Consider the following 20,771-nt stretch of genomic DNA (forward strand, 5'->3'; position numbering starts at 1 on the left):
TGTGTTTAATTGTTATTTTGTTTTTTTTTTGTGTTATGTTTTTGACCATTGTGGCGCTTTAGGAATTCCTGTTATGCCACAATGGTCTGTTTAGAATAAAATAAATAAATAAATATATCTATGGGCAGCGGTGAATGTAGCACGTGGTTTTTTTAGATAGTTTTAAACATATCTATTACTATTTCTCTATTTCTGCCTATTCGGGCCAGAACTAATGTGTTTGATGACTCGCCCCTTTCAAGGGCCATTCGATTATTTAACCTGCTTTCTGGGAGCCTTGATGTGTTTACTGCATCATACAGTTCTGTCAGGCAGCATATTTTAAATGACTTCTAGCTACATATTTACACATGTTGTTTTCATTTTGTAATATTATTATTTAGCATAATGTGCATGTATGTTTGTTTTATCTTTATTTATATATGTACGCTATTTTTATATATAACGGGCTGAAAACCCGACTGGTACAAGTGACACTTTTAAAAAAAGCTGGTTTAAGTGCTAAAAGAATAGCATTTCATATATGTGCTAAAATAATAGCATATATGAAATGCTATTATTTTAGCACTTAAACCAGCTTTTTTAAAAAATGTCACTTGTACCAATCTGGTTTTCAGCCCGTCATATATGTATGAGTAATTTATCTTTATTTATGTGTATTTATGTGTTAATGTGTATATGCATGTATAATGTATGTATGTATATGGATGTATGTATTTGTATGTGTATGTTTGTATATGTATATATATATATATATATATATATATATATATATATATATATATATATATATATATATATATATATATATATATATATATATATATTTACATTTTATACCAGGAAGGCCTTGCAGGTAAACCCCAATGCGCCTTCCTGCCAATTACAAACATTGCAGCATTTTTTTTATTATACAAGACAATGAATTATGACACTGAAAACTGAATGTAATTAAAGAGACATCTATGAATTGTACATTAATCATACATATATAATTATATAACGGAATAATCATACATATATATATATATATATGTATATATATATATATATATATATATATATATATATATATATATATATATATATATATATATATTTATATATATATATGTATATATATATATATATATATATATATATATATATATATATATATAAAATGTGACGTTCATGGCACGCGTGCATGGGATATTCCTTTCAAAACGACACATTGAACCGGAATCGAAATCAAAATTGGAACCAAAACCGGAATCGAAATTGGAATCGACCGGAATCGAAAGTGAAATTGCAATCGAAATCGCAATCGATATCGATATATAAACTTAAATTTGGTTTTTTTTAAATCTCCATACTTTGCACATATGTACATCTTTTCCATTTTTATATATGTATATATTATTAATATCAATATTTTCAGTTACTGTGGGATTGCAAGGATAAAAATTACATAAATAAAAAAAGACAAAATAAAATATGACCCCTGAAGTAGTGAATAAAAAAAATAAGTGTCTTCGGTCATATTATTAGGTAAAGAGAAAACAAAAAGAGTGGCGATGGCATTGATGAAATATATCCAATTCTCAATTAATGGTATTGAACAAGTGTGGACGGTTGATTGCATGAGAAACGCATACGCCGTAAGGCATGTATCATGTTGAATGTTTGCAATGAAAATTGAAAGCGAATGTTGAAAACGAAAATGACTAATTGGAGACAGCTAATCAACAGCAGACAAATCACGTATAAAACATGTTGGATACAATCTCTATTTTTCTAAATTTACAACAAAAACGAGTAGGCACTTCTATCGAGCGTTGCCTTTCATACTTTTTATGTGGTTTTATTCGACTTAACAGTTCTATTGATGGATCGGGATTCTCAGCATCAATTTTTGCATCACGTGCAATTTTTGTCGTAAATTCTTCCATACCTCAATATTTTTTATGAACACCAAAAGAGTTACATCTTCATATACATCGGTAATATTCAATCTTAGGCGGTCGATGGATGCTTTTCGCACAAAAAATGGTTAGTTATTATCAATTTCTTAGAAAAACCATGCTTTTTTGCTCTCTTGCTTTGAACACTAATGAAGCGGTCTATTGTTATTTGAAAAGCCGGTCTTTGGTAGTATCAAAGTGACAAATTCTTTTCCCAATATATTTGTTCCTATTTGCAATTTTTGCGGTATTGCAATCTCTATTATAGCAAGTATAAATTTAAAACTTCAGACAACAAACTATTTTCTAAATAACAAATTAAGAGCAATATCCAGCAGTATAGCTCAGTGGTTGCGTTAGGTCAAACCACCGAGACGTTCCCGAGTTCAAGCCCTGGGTCGACCTCGATTGAAAAGAATTTATTCCGAGTAATAATCTATAGTGCTGCTGGTCAGACTTGGATATTTTTAACTTCAAGTCAATCGTTTCTTATCAGAGTTTGCCAATTTATTTTAATTTCATTGTTGGCACAGTTACTGATAAATTGTCAAAACCATTGTACCCACTATGTTACCACTTTTGTTTGAATATGATTTCAAAATGTATAATCTATAAATTTATATATGTACAAGTTTAAGAACATATAATTTAAAAAGTAAATAAATTAATTAATAAATAGGCAAATGAAATAATCAGATTAGCCTGATTAACAACATATATTGAAATACATTATATTATACATCTTCAATCAATTTCGAGTTCAAAAATTCTAGTCCTTTATATGTACATATAATTTTGTATCTAATACTTTATGTCTTTCCTTCAGAAGTGCTTTTCAATTACATATGTACATACATATAATAGAATAGGCATTAAAATAGATTATGAATAAATTTTCACAATATAAAATATGAGAAATACTCACTTAATTACCTTCAAAAGCATTCGATCTGTGATTAATAAGCCGTTCGTAATTAGAAAGCTGTAACCATTGTATAAGAACACATTCATTTTTTGTCAAGTTTAATCTGAAATCAGACCTTTTTAGCTTCGAGTGACTAATTAGTAAATTAGACACATCTGAGCTTTGTTTTCGCCATTCAAACTTCTCATTTCGAAGCCTATTTTTCCCATTAGCAAGACCACTAAGTCTGGGTGCTATCTGATGTAATCTTAAAGCCGCACTATGTTTGTATGTACGTAATTCGAATTTAACCGAGCTTTAGTAGAAAATCGCACACACGCAAGATAATACGTCTACGGTGAAATTATGCTTGAACAAAGACAATTTCCCAACTTTAGAGTATCCAGTGCGAATTAAATTAACCACACATTAAACTAGCACTTTAACCAAAATACATAAACTTGAACTGAAAATATTGTGAAACACTCCAGTGGCTAGAAACATACATATTACAAACATCGCAAACAATTCGATACGTTAACCGAAACCGATCCTTTAAAAACTCGTAAACTCGTCGAACCGGAGTGCAATATTGCAGTGGTAAACAACTGCAATTCGATCTATACATGCAAAGTCACATCATGGCAAACTGCTTCGGTCAAATCGATGTTTGCTCATTTGTAGAAAGAGTCTAAATGTTAATATATGTACGTATGTACATATATTAAAATACATGTGTGTATTTTACAGGTAAAATTTTCCCGACTTCAAAAGCCGTCAGCTTCAACGTTGATAAGACTATCACCCGAGGGAACAGAGCCTGTCTTTATTTTGGGCATCTATTAACTTGAAAATGGAATGAGATACGAAGCAAAGCACCCCAAGACTCTAAGGCATGCACGAACTATGCATAACATATCGCAAGTCCTAAACTTAATTAACTTTTAGTGGAAATAAAGCCTAACTCAAAAACGTTAATGGTAATATCTAAAAATAAAAATAAAAAATTTCAAAAAATTTGCTGTCAAATATACAGCAAAATGTACATATATTCGACTATTGGTTGAAAAATTAAAGACTCAAACTTTAATCAAAAACATTTTTTTTAAACGCAATTTTCTTTAATAATATATACTAATATCCGAGTGAATTATTCATATGGTTTTTTATTAACCAAAATAATGACTAAAGTCAAATGAAAGGGTTTTTTTTCATCCAAAAGGCAAGGGGGTTCCACTGGATATAAACTTCTCCAAATATACTGTTGCGTAGGGGTGGGTGGAGGATCCAAGTTAAAGGCCAACAGTCGTTTCACAGCATTTATTGATGATTCAGGAGATACACGCACTGTCACTGCTCCGTCCAGAATGACCTGATATCGCCTACGTACCGCCTTATAAGGGGTAGATCTCTCAGGACGTCTAATCTGTTTACCTACTGTATAGTCACGTATTCAGATATGTATTCCCACGATATGAGAAGTGCAATCATTGTTTAGCTTTCATGCACTTAGCTTGTCGCTAATCCTTAAAACCACTTACACCGGTCACACGGTCTCTCAGGACGCTACCCGGCCTAATCCCATCGCAATTACTCGGCGGCTCTGTTTAGTATACGTTACAATACTTTAATATTATATACATTGGCATGTATTATATATGAAGTAAAAATTACATGGGGGAGTAATCTACATATAATAAAATATATATTACAAGAAAAAATCATTGAACATAATGATTTTCTTTCAATCACTTGTCAAGAATAATCAATTACTTATAATCTTGCCGAGAAAAAGCAATAATTAGAAATCAATAAATCAACCAAGTCAAGTCGATTTTCGATGATAGCATTATTTAATCACCGAAGGTCAGTTCAGTATATTTTAATGAAATTTAAATGTATTTATTAATTAATACATAATCAAATAGCTGTATCCTACCAAATTTGCTGAAGCAGTTCCAAACATTATTAATAAATTACATAATTGGAAGTGGAACAAGTCCACTTTTCTTCATTAAGAGAAATATCTCGCAAAACATTAAATATAATGTTTTGCGTTTAACTATATTTAAAAATACTAGTGGCCTATAATACGTTTACTCTGCTTTTCCAAGACTCTGAACATATCGAATTAAAATATGTGTTAACAATATGTGAATTAAATCAAACATAAATAATGTTTTTGGATCTAAAAATTAGACTTTCAAACGGCTCGTATAATATTTAAACTAAGTAGAATTGAATAGTAACAATATAATATGTATGTATGTATATACTTATTGATACTAAAATAATATAATATAATAAAAATGTATGCGAACTCAACTGCATACTATGTAGTTTGAAATTACAAACATATATACACACATATGTACTTTCAAAGTACAACTAAAACATTCTTGTATTTCGTATTGATTTAGATTTCAACATTTCAATACTACATAGATATACAGCTGTAAGTACATGTAAGAAAGTCTACATTCGTCATTGAACAATATGAACGAGAAACCAACAAAAAATAAATTTCCCTGGATACTTCACGGTAATCTGTAATGAATCGACAAAAAAATCAACCCTTTTCTTCAAGACTGTCTATTGTATGACAAATTTCACCTTTCGGTTTTATTTTTTCGCAAAACGAAAAAGCAACTCACGAACTCCATTACATAATGTATAGGTACACACATACATATGTATCTAAAAATTAAATTCAATCTAATGAAACATACCTGTTTTTACGACATTTTAATATACACACATATGTACATACATACATCTGTGTAATTTAATGTCTCAATTCTCGAAACGATATACGTATGTATTATACATACATTCGTACTATAAAAATAAACAAATGTCGTTATGCAACTGTACTAAAGTAGGGTAAAGAGCATTCAGTTTTAACTACATATACTTGTACAGTACTACAATTAGACGAAACTTTAGTGCAGAGGTCACGTCGTGCAAAATGCAACAAATTGCAGTCGCATGGCCAGTATAAATACACACGGTGAGATGCACAAGACCATTTCGCTTTCCAAACAGACGTCGTTGAAAAATCGCAACTCGACTTGCGAATGCGACCTCGAAAAATTAATTTGCAAAACTCGAGCGAAAAATTTGAAACGAAAAATTCATGTGATTCGATTAAATTTTAAACCGAGAAACGGAAAACTCCGAGTTTTATATAAAAAAAAAATCAGATGTGACCAACCCACGTCTTTATCAATATATTTGAGGAATATAAGCAGGATATAAAACAAAATTCGTAAATGAAACATATGTACATATATACATACACATTCACACATACAGGCTATGAGAGCATTTTCGATACAAATTGAGCGCAAATGTAAGGAATCTTACACAAGACAAAAATTCAACTTCCGGTTATCGAATTTTGTTCAAATTTTTTTTATTACTTAAAATCACTATAAATATTATACACATTAAATATCGAGAAGATAAAAATAATTAAAAAGGTCAAAATAAAATATTGAAATATTGTTTGAAAAAATATTACTACTTCCGGTTTACGAATTCTGACCAAAACCTAATCAACTCAAATTTAGTTAAATATAGAATATAAATTTTCAGCATGATACGTTCTGGGGTGTGGAAAAAATCGGACATCCGGTTTATTAAATTTGATTGTTTTTTTTATTTTTTTCATGGTATTGATACAAGGATTATATTTGAATTTTCTTGTGAAGAATACAAATGTTTAAGGGGTCGAAATAAATTGTTGAAGAAAATTGAACAAAAGTAAACTGCAACTTCCGATTGACGGATGCTCGCCAAATTTTATATAAAATATAACTTGGTATTAAGCTTAAACTTTTAGATATGAAGTTTCAGCTCAATAAATCAAAAGATATCTGAGAAAAACATAAAAAGCCTCAATTCTCTAGAGAAAAAGTACTAATTCCGGTTGGGGTAAAAATATTAATGTGAAAAATTTATAATTTCTATTACACGTAAAAAATTTCATTATGATACTTAGAGTCTTTTGGGAGATAATTGAATCCAAAAAAAAGGACACCTATATATAAGGGGTGGTACCATTTCTGGTCAACTTAAAAATTTGAAAAACATTTACGTCGAATCGATAAGCCTTTAAGTAACCAATACTAAGTTTCAGTTTGATAAGACTAAAGGTGCTGAGTTCGAATCAGTCAAAATCTAGAGTTCGAATTTCCGCATGATCACAAAACTTCATATATTGTTACTACGGACATTGTACATATGGAGATAAAAACATAATTCGATAATAATTTAAATACTGAAAGATATTTCGAGAACCTTCTTTGTTTGAATATATGATATATGTACATATGAATGTATCTTATAAAATCGCACTGGCGCTTTCTCATTATTTGCTAAATCTTTTAATGTTTTGCGTCTGTCCCATGGCAAATTAATTCCCGTCAAAATTTAGACGTAATCCGTTTGAACATTAATTCATATCCCGAGTTACATTAAATTTTCCAAGCTCCAAATAATACAAAATAAATCCCTAAAAATAATTTATAATACACCTATGTATATATACTAACTTGAAAAAACTGCAAGCTATATATAATATTCCGTTCGTTACAGACTCTACTAACAAACTAACCAGTAGAATCTATGACAGAATCACTAATAACCACACTAACACACTTGTGAAGAGTCTCGGTGATTACAACAAAATGTCTATACCCTTCAGGTATAACACACAATCTGCTTTAAATCGTCGACTTAAGACGGTCTTTAATTAATATTATTTATTAGATGTATTACGAGCATTAATAATAATTGTAAATAGGTTTTTGAGCTCTTTCTCCTATTATGCTGTACATTAACATTAGAATAATATAATACTATGATTACTAACAAAATTAAATTAAAACTGTAAAATAGAAAATGATCAGTAGGTCAGTAGCTAATAAAATAGATATAAGATGTATTTTGAACATAATTTAGTAATAATAAAAAGCATTTAGAAATCAAAATCCCGAGTTACATACAATAATACGGTGGATTTGTAAATAAAATAATTCAAACACGACTTTCCTTTGTGGGAAAATCAAAAAGACATACGCGACTTGAATACTATAATGTTATACTCCATTGGGTCTAATCAGTTCACGGCTTTAATCCAACGAGCAAACCTTCCAATTTCTTTTCAGGATGTGTCCAAATTTCAAAGAAAAGAACGGCTTTTGTTATTTTATAAAATTAACCGCACATTCGTTGAATCTTTTGCATGGTAGAGTGGTCTTACATACCTATGTACATACTTTCACCGATATTTTTTTTATATTTTACAATTAAATACAAATATCATAATATATCCTTTATTAATTTTCCTATTACGTAGATAATTGTCAAAATGATTGGCAAGTATCGAGTTGAAAACAAAAAGGTTAGTTTTAGATTACTAAAACATAATCATAATATCGACTATCGTTAAAAATTTACGTCGAAATATTTAAAGATACAATTTATAAATTTTATCACACATGTATTGATTTCACCGCGCAACAAAAAAAAATTATCGAAGCGGTAATTTATCAATCTTTATTAGTTTGACCCACTAAATTCGAATATTACAACGATTTTTGTTGGTTTATTTTTGTTTATGAGATGAGAGTGTTTAAAAAAATGCGCAATTTTTACAGTTTTGACTTCTACAGCATTTAACTCAAAATCTAAGACTGGTATATATGTATGTAGGTACAAAAAATGAGTATTGGAATCAATAGTCAGATGCTTCTTATATAGGTTGTGACTTTTAAATGGTTTAAAATACTTATAATTGATTTTAAATGTAAATAGCTTATTTCGATATTTTTTCGCTTACTACGTTTATATCGCTCAATATCGCATCAGTTTTTATATATATGTACATATACTACAAGTGTTGTACCCGTTAATTTCAACGGATAGCTTCAGAAAGGAATTCTTTTTTTATAATATATAAATATAATGTAAGGTAATTTATAAGCCCGCGCACGTACTAGCAATAAAAAGTTGAGTGCACGCATTACACGCTCGCCGATCCAACCCGTTCATCCGTTCGAAATGATGAATTAACGTGTGTGTTTCCTCGTGGATATGAGTATGTGTGTACGCTTTCGCGCAGCGCATCGGACGCTGACGCCACCCATTCCATGTCAGGTGCAACTCAATATCAGGAGCACATGTCACACGCTCCACACCCCACCCACTTCTCCACGTCACATTTCACACATTCGCGTAATGTATACTCCTGGCATTATAAATAATTTTTTTTTGAAATCTCCATACTTGTCCACGTTTCTGCCACATATGTTCATACCTACATACATCGCGTCCGTTTTTATATGTATACTAGTGAATAGCCCGATGAAATTTCATCGCATGGGTATAAAATTATTATATACTCGTATAAAACTAAAAAAAAAATCCGGAACCGGAACTGTTATTTTCGTAGACTCTCATAAATACTTTTCAATTCTATATTTGTAATAATTTTCAACAAAATTTTAATTAAAGTTAACAAAATGTAATATTTTCCGATTATACACAAACGGTCATTAACCTCGTAACGTTGAATATTATTATTACACATAACAAATTACGTGCATATATGTACATATGATGTGTATTTACAACACGTATTCTGAGCGAGGATATGGCGTGCGGCGCGGGCTCGTGAGAACATTTCGTTTGGATCGAAGGGTCCGAGGTTCGATTCCCGGCGCCCGCGGTGAAGGAAATCAATTTTTTTCTCGAATATCGTCAAAATATAAATAATTTAAATTTAAATTTAAATTTAGATAAAAATAGATATATAAAAAAAATGGTTCAAAACCTCGCTAAATGAAATTATTAAAATTACGTATTTTTATATGGCGAGAAGGAATATTTCAATTCATGGTTAAAAAAAAAAGGCGAAATGAATAATTGGATTTGGCGTGATGTACGGGGCTCAATTTAAACCTACATATATTCAGGCTATTTGGGGTGATCGGTTCGAGTCGCGACAAAGTCGTCTCGTCGAAAAATTAATTTATCGATTCATTCATTATGTTCAGCGAGAGTTAGGACACACACACACCCCCCCCCCACACACACACACACACACACACACACACACACACACACACACAAACACACACACACACACACACACACACACACACACACGCGCGCGCACGCACACACACGCACACACACACAGATTACCGTCTTTATATATATGATTATTATTGTACCTCACACAACTTATACAGTGGACGACAAGATTTATTTTTTTCCAACTTTCACCCGCTCGAACGACGCCGATCAATTCGGCTTTATTATATACACATGTATGTACATATGTACAGTCGAATGCTCCCTCTTTACGTTTTCTTTAATTATGTTAATTTTATTTCACTGAAAAAAAAATTAAGGCTTAGAATTGTGAGCCTTTGTGCGTCATTCGGGGAACGGCTTTCAGCAGACGGCTTAATTCTGAAGGACTTTTTCATTCTTTAGCAAACGTACATATTATATTTCCGAATCATGTCGAAACTTTTGTTTTTTTTTGCGAGCAGGAAGAGAATAAGTTTCATAGAAAAACGATAAAATCACGGAAAAGATCGCTACTTGTATTAATCCAACAAATTGTATATATATGTATATATATATATATATATATATATATATATATATATATATATATATATATATATATATATATATATATATATATATATATATATACATATATATATATATATACATATATATATATATACATATATATATATATATATATATATATATATATATATATATACATATATATATATATATATACATATATATATATATATATATTTTTTTTTTTTTTTTTTTTTTCCGACGCTCAACTTTTTTAGACGTGTATTTAAAAGAATCGTTCAATATTTGATGTAAACAGTATCGGACAGTGTAAATTATAAAATTTGATAATTCAGTAAAGAAATTCATTTTTCAAAGTACATATGACTGTTCAATTATTTGATTTTTTTTTGCATTTTTTAAATAATAATGAACAGTATAGTATATGTCACAGTGAAATTATATTTCAAGTGAAAGTATATTTTCACTGACGTTTCAGTAAAATCATAATCAGTTACATTTTCAGGGTTGGTTTTATTCATATAAGATTAGATTGTTAGGGTTGGTATTATTTAAGGCTTAGGATAGGTTAGGTTACGTAAGGATTGGCTCTATTCATTTAAGATTGGGTTGTTAGGGTTAAATTAATAGACTAAAACTGCTTGAATTGGTGAAAATATATTTTCATTTGAAATATGTTTTCACTGTAACATACACATACATACATACATATGTATATATTCAAGGCTGGATTGAGTCTGAGTAATATTATATTAAAAGCAATCATACAATTGGGTTAGTTATTAAATACGGTTGATATTTAATAACTGGTATCAAAATAACCATTTTATAAAATTGATCATTTCATCAAAAACAGAATTATCATGTCAAATTATGATCCAATAGTCAAAATAATAATTTAATTAAAATTCTGACCAATCGTGACTGATTATTATATATTTATATAACAAATAACTTACTTAAAAAACATTAAAAGTTACTGAGCAGTTAAAATAATCCACTTCTATCCAATACTGAACAAATAAATATACTCCATAGTATGAAAAAAATCACTTTTCAATACCATATGTATGTATGTATGTACATATGTACACACATATTATATATTAAAACTGAAACAACAATATTAATTACAAACATAAATTTAGCATATTTTTAATCAATTCAATAAAATCGATTAGAACTTCACATCAGATATCAACATACGAAAGTTTTAAACGGAAAAAGTTTAAATTAAAGCAAAGTTCACAGTTTATACGACATAATTAAAGTTAGAATGTTAATTAAAACTTTATTTTATAATATACGTATAATATCATATTAATTAAAGTGCGTAATCTTAGAACTTCATTACCAACTTTACATATATCGATGTAAAATGCGATAAACATAATATCGTAACATCCGTTATCCGAATTTGAACTACTTGTAACGTTACATATAAAACACATAAATCAATTGTAATACTATTATATATTAGAAATATTGCTAAACTTTTTCCGTGATTTATTTTCGACAAAGCCATGGTGGTTTAATAACACAATACACCCATTGTATTTCATCTACAAATCGCAATAAGATGTGGCGAAACCCATTTAAATTTCATATCATGAAGTTAAACTTAGGCATGAATTATACATGGACATAACCAAAGTTTAGGTGACTAAATGAATAATGTATTTCATTTACAATAAAATTTAATTTCATATTGAATTAAAAATTCGCTTCATTTCCACTCGCGTCTCGCATTATTTCGCCCGAATTTATTTATCATATTTATTTATCCGACGCGTTGTGTTCAGGATAAGGTCAAGTTCATCATACTTTATTGTGGTTTTATATTTTTTAGCCAAAAAAATACCCCTTTTCTAATAAAGTTGGACGGAAAAGTTTAACCAAAACACACATTACTAGCTGGCGACTCGGCGCAGCATTCACTGAAACAAATAAGCAAGTACCACCATAAAACGAAAATAAATTTCTTTCATTATTTTTCATCCCCATAAGAGAAGTCAACAGGAAAAAGAAAAGTTTGTTAGCCATTCAGCGAACAACTTTTCTTTTCGATATTAACTTTTTTTTTTACTAAAGACGAACAACAGTAATTGTTAATCAATATGACTAATACAACGTAGCGAGTGTGCATGAAAAAACCTTTGACACATATGGATCGTTTTCGTTAAGCCTGACGATTTTTTTCGTATAAAAGGCGTTATCGAGTCGATCATGTCATTAGGTGGTATCTCAGGTGCCACTTTAGAATATTGCTCGATAGATAAGAGAGGATAGAAATGGAAAGGATCGTGAAAATCTAAAATATAAAGTAAAAACGTCTCAAATATCCACAGTGTTCGGTTTGAATCTCTATACTTAATGTTAAATCGTTAATCAGTAATTGGCGTAATAAATGGGAAAAAGCATTTCGATAATGAATATGATAGAGGCATTAACTTTAATTTTCCGGTAATGCTTTTTATTGCTTATTATCTAACTGTTTCCTAATTGAATTGTGAACAATCTTTACCCCCCTATAAGACATCCTAAAATTACCTACATAACCCAAAACAGTATTCGATAAATTGACTAACCATTTTATCAGAAAGCCAATGATAATTGAGTAAATGTAAAACAAATAAAACTGAATTAAAATACGGATGCGACCAATTTTTGAACCCGTGAAATTATCTATGTATTTGAGAAATATAAGAAGTATAAAAACAAAATTCGATACTGAAACATACCTACATAAAAGTACTACTTCTGGTAGAGGTAAACATATAAGGGTATAAAATTTATAATTTCTATCTATACACATATGTATATATACAATTGAATGTCTGTTTTTTTGTCTGTCTGTGTCGTATAGGCTCCTAAGCCACTCAACCGATTACGATGGAACTTTCAAGATTTGTTGTATGCATGTCCGGGAAGCTTATTGTGAAAAAGAAACGGGAAAAAACCTCTTAATAATAATATTCGTAATTACAATTTTAGCAACGCGAAAGTTTGAAGCGCCATTGGGTAGTCAAGGAAATGTCTTCGTTGGTAACCACGATACCAGTTGGTTTATGACGACACAGCTTTGAAGAGACATTATTTGAGCTCCAACCTTGAATGCTTGAAACGGGAACGGGAACGGGAATTGCATGCGGGTTCAACTAGTTACATATAAAAAAAAATCAGTCTGATCTGTTGAGCGGTTTGGGAGATAATTGAATTCCAAAACATAAATAATAAAGAGGACACCTATAAGGAGAGGTACCACTTCCAGTCAACTTAAAAATTTGAAAAGTATCGATTAGCATTTCAGTAACCGATACTAAGTTTCAATTCGATAGGCCTAAAGGTGTTCAAAAAATCTCCAAAATACACAGACACACACATTTTTTCGAGAACATGAAAACATGATCAGTTAGTCGTGAGTTTGAATTTTCGCATGATCTCAAAACTTAATATATTGTTACTATGTAAATATGAAGATAAAGTAAAAATCATATGATTTATCTTTTGGTAATATATAATTTACAATAGATGTATATTTCATATTTAATTTGTAGTCTGGTGCACTTGATAAAAAGCTATCATCGTCTAAAGAACTGTCGGCTGACAGAAAATTGCATTTTACCTGTATGTACATATAACATTTCAATTTTCTTTTCAAACTATCAATCTCAATTTCCCTTCGTCAAAAAGCTTTTCTGTGATCTTCTAACATACAAACGCGAACATCAAAATACGCTATTTATTCATCAGAATTTTTCAACTGACAAATAAGAATCGCATATATTTTTCTCTACTGCCAACAGCCATGGAAAAAAATATAAGAAATTAAGAATATATATATATATATATATATATATATATATATATATATATATATATATATATATATATATATATATATATATATATAGTGAAACTAATTTTATATTTTATATACATATGTTACTGATGAAACTGTTATTGTCAGTGAAATAACTTCACTGACTTAAGCAGTGAGTACGGATATAACAATAGAATTACAAATTCACTTCTCAATTACAATGATTTTGTAATTCGAATTACAACGTACTACCAAACCTAACAATGCTAATCTATATACAATATATAAAAATCAATGTTTGTCTCTCTGTTTGTTATGCATTCCTATACCATTCAACCGATTGCGATGAAACTTACAAAAGTTATTGTGCGCATGTCCGCGATGGTTTCTGTAAAAAAAATCCCCCTAAAAAAGGAACGGAAACGGGAAAATCGGGTATAAGTGGCATTGCATGGCAAATAATTTAAAATCAGTTCGCAACCTACGTTGTTAGGGTAAAATAAACAAACACTTGAATAATTAAAAAAGTGTTCGCCGCCTTCTATTGTTTTTTTTTTTAGTCAAGTCAAATTGTGTGTCAAATTGTGTGTCGCCGCCTGTGTTTTTCCGACAAATGGGAACAGGAACGAGAACGGATTTCCTATCAGAGTTTGACAATTTCTCTGATTGTTGAAACGGTTCCTTACAAATTGGCTACCTGCCCTCTATTTGTCACCACTATCCGATTGAATATAATTCCAAATTTATATGTATAAATACCTAATACATACATACATATGAACAATTTTTGGCATAAGTGTGATTTAGACCAACCTATTTTGGCACTAACGTAAAAATGAAATAAATAATATAAATAAATGTATCATTATAAACTTATTCATATTCACGTACTTCTAATTGTGTCTTTGAACCAATACCAAATCAACAAAATTTTCAAAGCTTCTCGAAAAGTTATAATTAATACCAAGAAGATTTTTTAAGCATCGAGTTTTTTTATAAAACGTCCATTAAAAACTATTTAAATTTAGCAATTCATTTTCAGAGTCTATACTAAGGATCTAGTTAGAAGGCATGTATAATGAACGACATTATTTATAGTCGAAGCTTCAAGCTTCAACCCTTTTTCACGGTCGAACTTTTCTTAATTACGGGCCGATGCAAAGCTCCCGTTTCATCCCGTTCATTAGGTACAAAAAGCTCAACGTGGGGTCATAATCACCCCGGTCGTGATCTGGTTACCAGGTGAAAACATTTCCCACTCCAAAAAAAAAAAAAAACATTTTTGTCAATCACCATAGTACCACCCACATAACATCACCATAAATAAACAGTTCCATGATTTCATTTTATTTATTTTATTTTTCAATTAATCATGCACACTGGCCTAACAGATTGCTCCAAAGCGGCGAGTGTGCTAAACAGATTAAGTCTAAACAGAGTGTGCTACACATGTAAATCGAAGCAATACCTGACATCTATGATCAGATATTACAAACATCGTATACAATAAGATCAATAACATTATTCATGTAACAATACGAATTTTTACATTCAATAAACAACCACAGAGACATCTATGGAGAGAAATCTGGCGAAACCTGATATATAACAATAACTCAAGGCTTACAATAGAAAATTGGAGAGGAAAAGCCAATTTTACAGGAACCGTTTCAATGAAAATCAGAAAAATTCAGGCAAATTCTGATAAGAAACGATCGACCTCGACAAACCAAGGTCTGGCCAACAACGAGACTCCAGTGGAAATCGAACCCGTGACACTCTGCACGAAAGAATACAACACTCACCACTAGACCGCGCTGCTGGTTAGTGATAAAACCGAAAATGCTAACACGAAAGAGGCGCACATACCAGAGAATTCATTGATCAAAATTGTTACGGAAACGGTGTAACAATAAAATGTGCGTATTATTCGTGTACGGTTTTATCCGATCAATAAATTAGCGCGGCACGTCAAAGTGCGGACGTACACTTGAGTCAGAAAACAGTCGGGAAATCGACTCAGTTTTCTTGAAATTGATTAACAGTTATGTCGATCGATTCTGTCGATGATCGATTCGTATCAATAACATTTACGTTCGCGTTCGCTTTAACAATGCAATCTATTGCACAACAGCGCAAAGCACGTGCACCATAACAAACGCGAGTAATGCACTAACAATTGTAAATTTTAACGACAAAATCGCTCATTCAATTAACCATACATCCTATTTCCTACATAATCGGCAATCGGTGTTCTTATATAGATTTTTTATAGCCAATCTAAAACAAAATTTTGATATTTTCAGATATCGCCAAAAATATACCAAGTGATTTCACGACAGGATTTTTAAATGCTTTTTATTATTACGAAATTAGGTTCAAAATACATCTTATGTATATCTATTTTAATAGCTACTGATCTACTGATCATTTTCTATTTTACAATTTTAATTTAATTTTGTTAGTAATCATAGTATTATATTATTGTTCTAATGTTAATGTACAGCATAATAGGAAAAATAGCTCAAAAACCTATTTACAATTTTTATAAATGCTTCATAATACATCTAATACATAATATTAATTAAAGACTCTCTAAAGTCAATGACCTAAAGCACATTGTGTTTAGATAATATGTGTGACATGACAGGATCACCAATAACTACATATGTATGTACATTGATCAGATATTTTTGGAGAAAATAAAGGACGCATAAAGAATCGTTTTATAACTAAAAAAAATGCTTATAGAATTATTATACACTAGTGGTCTTACCCGGCTTCACTCGATATTTACAATATAAACCGCTTAAACATGACTAATCTTATAGTAAACATTTTTATTAAATTTATTTGCTATAATAATAGCTTTATTTTATATGAATATTCACTTGTTTTTTTTTATTAAATTGACTGTCACGAACAAACATACATATATACTAAGTCTCTTTCGAAATTATATGTATACCAGAATCCGGCGCTTGCACACCCTGGCGCCGGAGGCGTTTGTCATCATGGAAACTTTGAATTGTTTTCGTTCCCCACCCAAACTATAGTTACAAAATCTCTTTCGGAATTATATATTAGATTATTGAAATTTCAAGAAATTTGCCGCTAGAATTAATACGTTTAGTTAAAAAAATATTGAGATAGAAAACCAATTTTTATAAACGTGGTTAACTGAAAAATTAGCGAAATGACCAGCAGCGTAGACTAGTGGTTGGCATATATGCTTTTGAACATAGTATTCACGGGTTCGAGTCCCACTGGTTGCTGCTGACCACACCTTGGTTTGTAGCTGATTCAGGTCGATCGTTTGTTATCAGAGTTTGCCAATTTATCTGATTTTCATTCCAACGGTTCCAACAAACTGGAAACCTTTACCCATTATTCGCAATTTTCGAGTTTTCAGCAAATCGAAATTCGCTGATGCGTATTAAAATTCTGCAAATTTGTCCAAAATTGTCTCACATATTTCGATTGTTTCATCATCTCAAAATTTGACGATTTATATAAAAAAAAGTACTGTGTTAAAATTATTCTAAAAATTGTATATCGATGTTTGTAATTGGCCAGGAAGGCGCATTGGGGTTTACCTGTTACCTGGTATACGTATATGTACGTATGTAAAAATAAAATAAAAATGTACAAAAAAGTTTATTTTAGACTTTTAAAATTCACTAGATAATCAATTAAAATTATAAGCATTAAAAAGTGACAATCAATAGAAAAAACATCTGACTATTGATGTCAATACTCACTTTTGGAATAATTTTTCGAGTCAATACTGCATTTCGAGTATAAAGCCAAAAAATTGTAAAAATTGCGTATTTTTTACACGTATATATATATATACATATATATATATACATATCTCATGAACAAAAAGAAAGCAACAAAAATCATTGCCATATTCGAATTTAGTGGGTCAAATTTAGTTGATTATTAATTAAAGATTGATTTATCTCCGCTCCGGTAATATTTTTGTTGCTCAGTGTAATTTATGAATTGCATCTTTAAATATTTCGGCGCTAATAATTTCAGCCATAGTCTATATTACAATATAAAGAACAAAAGGGCAATTTTAGAATGTAATAAATATAAAATTCTTGTCCTTTATTGCAGTGCAATAAAGGACTGTCCTCTTAAATAAAGGACGTATGGTCAGCGTACCAATAACCACGCTAACAAAATGTATATCTATCTAGCCTTCAGATACAAACACGTATTACCAAATCGTTACATGTTTTAGACGTCTATCCATAATAACTTTAATATCCATATTATCTGGTACACAGATTACCTAAACACAATCTGCTTTAGGTCATCGACTTTAGATAGTCTTTAATTAATATTATGTATTAGATGTATTATGAACATTTATAAGGATTGTAAATAGGTTTTTGAGCTCTTTTTCCTATTATGCTTTAGATTAACATTAGAATAATATAATACTGTGATTACTAATCAAATTAAATTAAAATTGTAAAATAGAAAATTATCAGTAGATCAGTAGCTATTAAAATAGATATAAGATGTATTGTGAACATAATTTCGTAATACTAAAAAGCATTTAAAAATCAAAAATATTATCTGGTGGTACCCTAACTTATTCCATAGACGAGTTTTTTAATAGCTTGGAGCTCAGGGTTGAGGGGCTCTCATACAAAAAGGCCCGGGCAACGCTGGACATGTTTATTCGTTCGCTATGCAATTCCACAGTTTTCAATACCACCAAATTCTGTTAACTATTTCTATAAATTCACACCTATGTAGGCATAAGACGTATTATGACTAGAAAGTTTTTAAAATCAATATCAATTTATCGCCAATCTATTACAGTTTTATTATTCATTCTCTACAAAAATACTTCATGGTTTTTCTAGCGGGGGAAAATGCTCTGTTGGAAATTTTCAAATCGGTAAACAAACTAATCTCGTTACAACTCGAGCGGTCGGTCGAAGAATATAAATTGACAGTTTATTCATTTTTGAATTGAAGCGACCAACTTTTCCGTACAAATTCACAGCGACATGATTTACGACTCCTGAAATCCTTTCCGTGTCATCGACGTAGAATTTTAACAAGAATTATTTGGGACTTCGTCAATTCTAAAATATGCAAAACGCTTTTGAACCAAAACAAACGAGCCACTAAACCATGGCAATTTTACCGAAACATTTTCATCACCAATCGAACAAAACTCCAATATAAACCGCCTGAACAAAAAGACCGAGGAAATTAAACAACGCTGATCGTAACCCATAAACAAATTAGGTTGCCCAACAAAACCGCGCGGCACACCACGCAGCGAAAAAGTCGCGCAAGCCAAAATAGCGCGGCGACAAAATCACAAGACGCATATATAAACAAATATAAGGAAGAAAATACATACACAAACAAGTAATATAAATATTAAAAATAGGTTTAAAGTCAAAGAAAAATCATATAGAACAGTGCTACTCAAACTTTTTCAGTTGGCGGACCAGCATATATTTTTCAGTAATTCTCACGGACCAGCATCATATTTTTAAATAAAACGGTTATATATGTATGTATGTATGTACATACATATATGAGTCAAATATTGTATAACAAATAAAAAAAATTTGGATGTGACCAACCCATGACTTTATCTATGTATTTGAGGAATATAAGAAGGTCACAAAACAAAATTCAATATTGAACCATACAGACACATTCACACATTCCGGCAGCATTCTGAAATACTAATAGCTATGACAGCATTTTCGATACAAATTGAAGGCAAATGTAAGGAAACTTGCACAAGACAAAAGTTCTACTTCCGGTTGTCAGATTATGTTCAAAATTTGTCCAGAATTCAAAAACATAAATAAAAAAGACATCTATCTATATCAATTCTGGTCAACATCAAAACATCAAAAGTACACTTTCAAAATTAATAAACGCTTCTTATTTTATCATTACTGTGTTCTATCGGATTTTTATTATATATTAGTAATATACCTGTTTTTTAATTATTTTTATTACCTTTTTTATATTTACTTTATTGCTTATGCATTGCATTTGTATGCGTTTATTTACTTTCTTGCTTATGTATGCGTTGCGCGATTTTGTCGCCACGCTATTTTGTCCCCGCGATTTTGTCCGCGATTAATGATAAAATATGATTCGTTTATTAATTTTGAAAGTGTACTGTTGAATTTGTGATGATCTTTCGATATTATTTTTAATTTAGAACACACAATTATATTTAATATGTCTATTCTTGTAATTTAAATTTCAATAAAGTGTGAATAAATTCAAAAAGTACACCTTCAAAATTAATAAACGATTCATATTTTTATCATTACTGTGTTCAATCGGATTTTGCTTATACATTAGACGTGTTATTAAATTATTTTTATTACCTATTTTTATATTTACTTTCTTACTTATGCATGCGTTGCGCGATTTTGTCGCCACGCTATTTTTTCCCCGCGAT

The 20,771-nt window shown here is 30.3% G+C and overlaps 1 protein-coding gene across 1 annotated transcript in view; it reads left to right on the forward strand.

Moving 5' to 3' along the window:
- LOC143910569 (caspase-3-like) overlaps positions 1-20,771 on the forward strand; it is a 427,954-nt gene that overhangs the window by 187,062 nt on the left and 220,121 nt on the right. The window lies entirely within an intron of this gene.

This window comes from Arctopsyche grandis, chromosome 4, assembly GCF_051622035.1.
Source record: "Arctopsyche grandis isolate Sample6627 chromosome 4, ASM5162203v2, whole genome shotgun sequence".
NCBI lineage: Eukaryota > Metazoa > Arthropoda > Insecta > Trichoptera > Hydropsychidae > Arctopsyche > Arctopsyche grandis.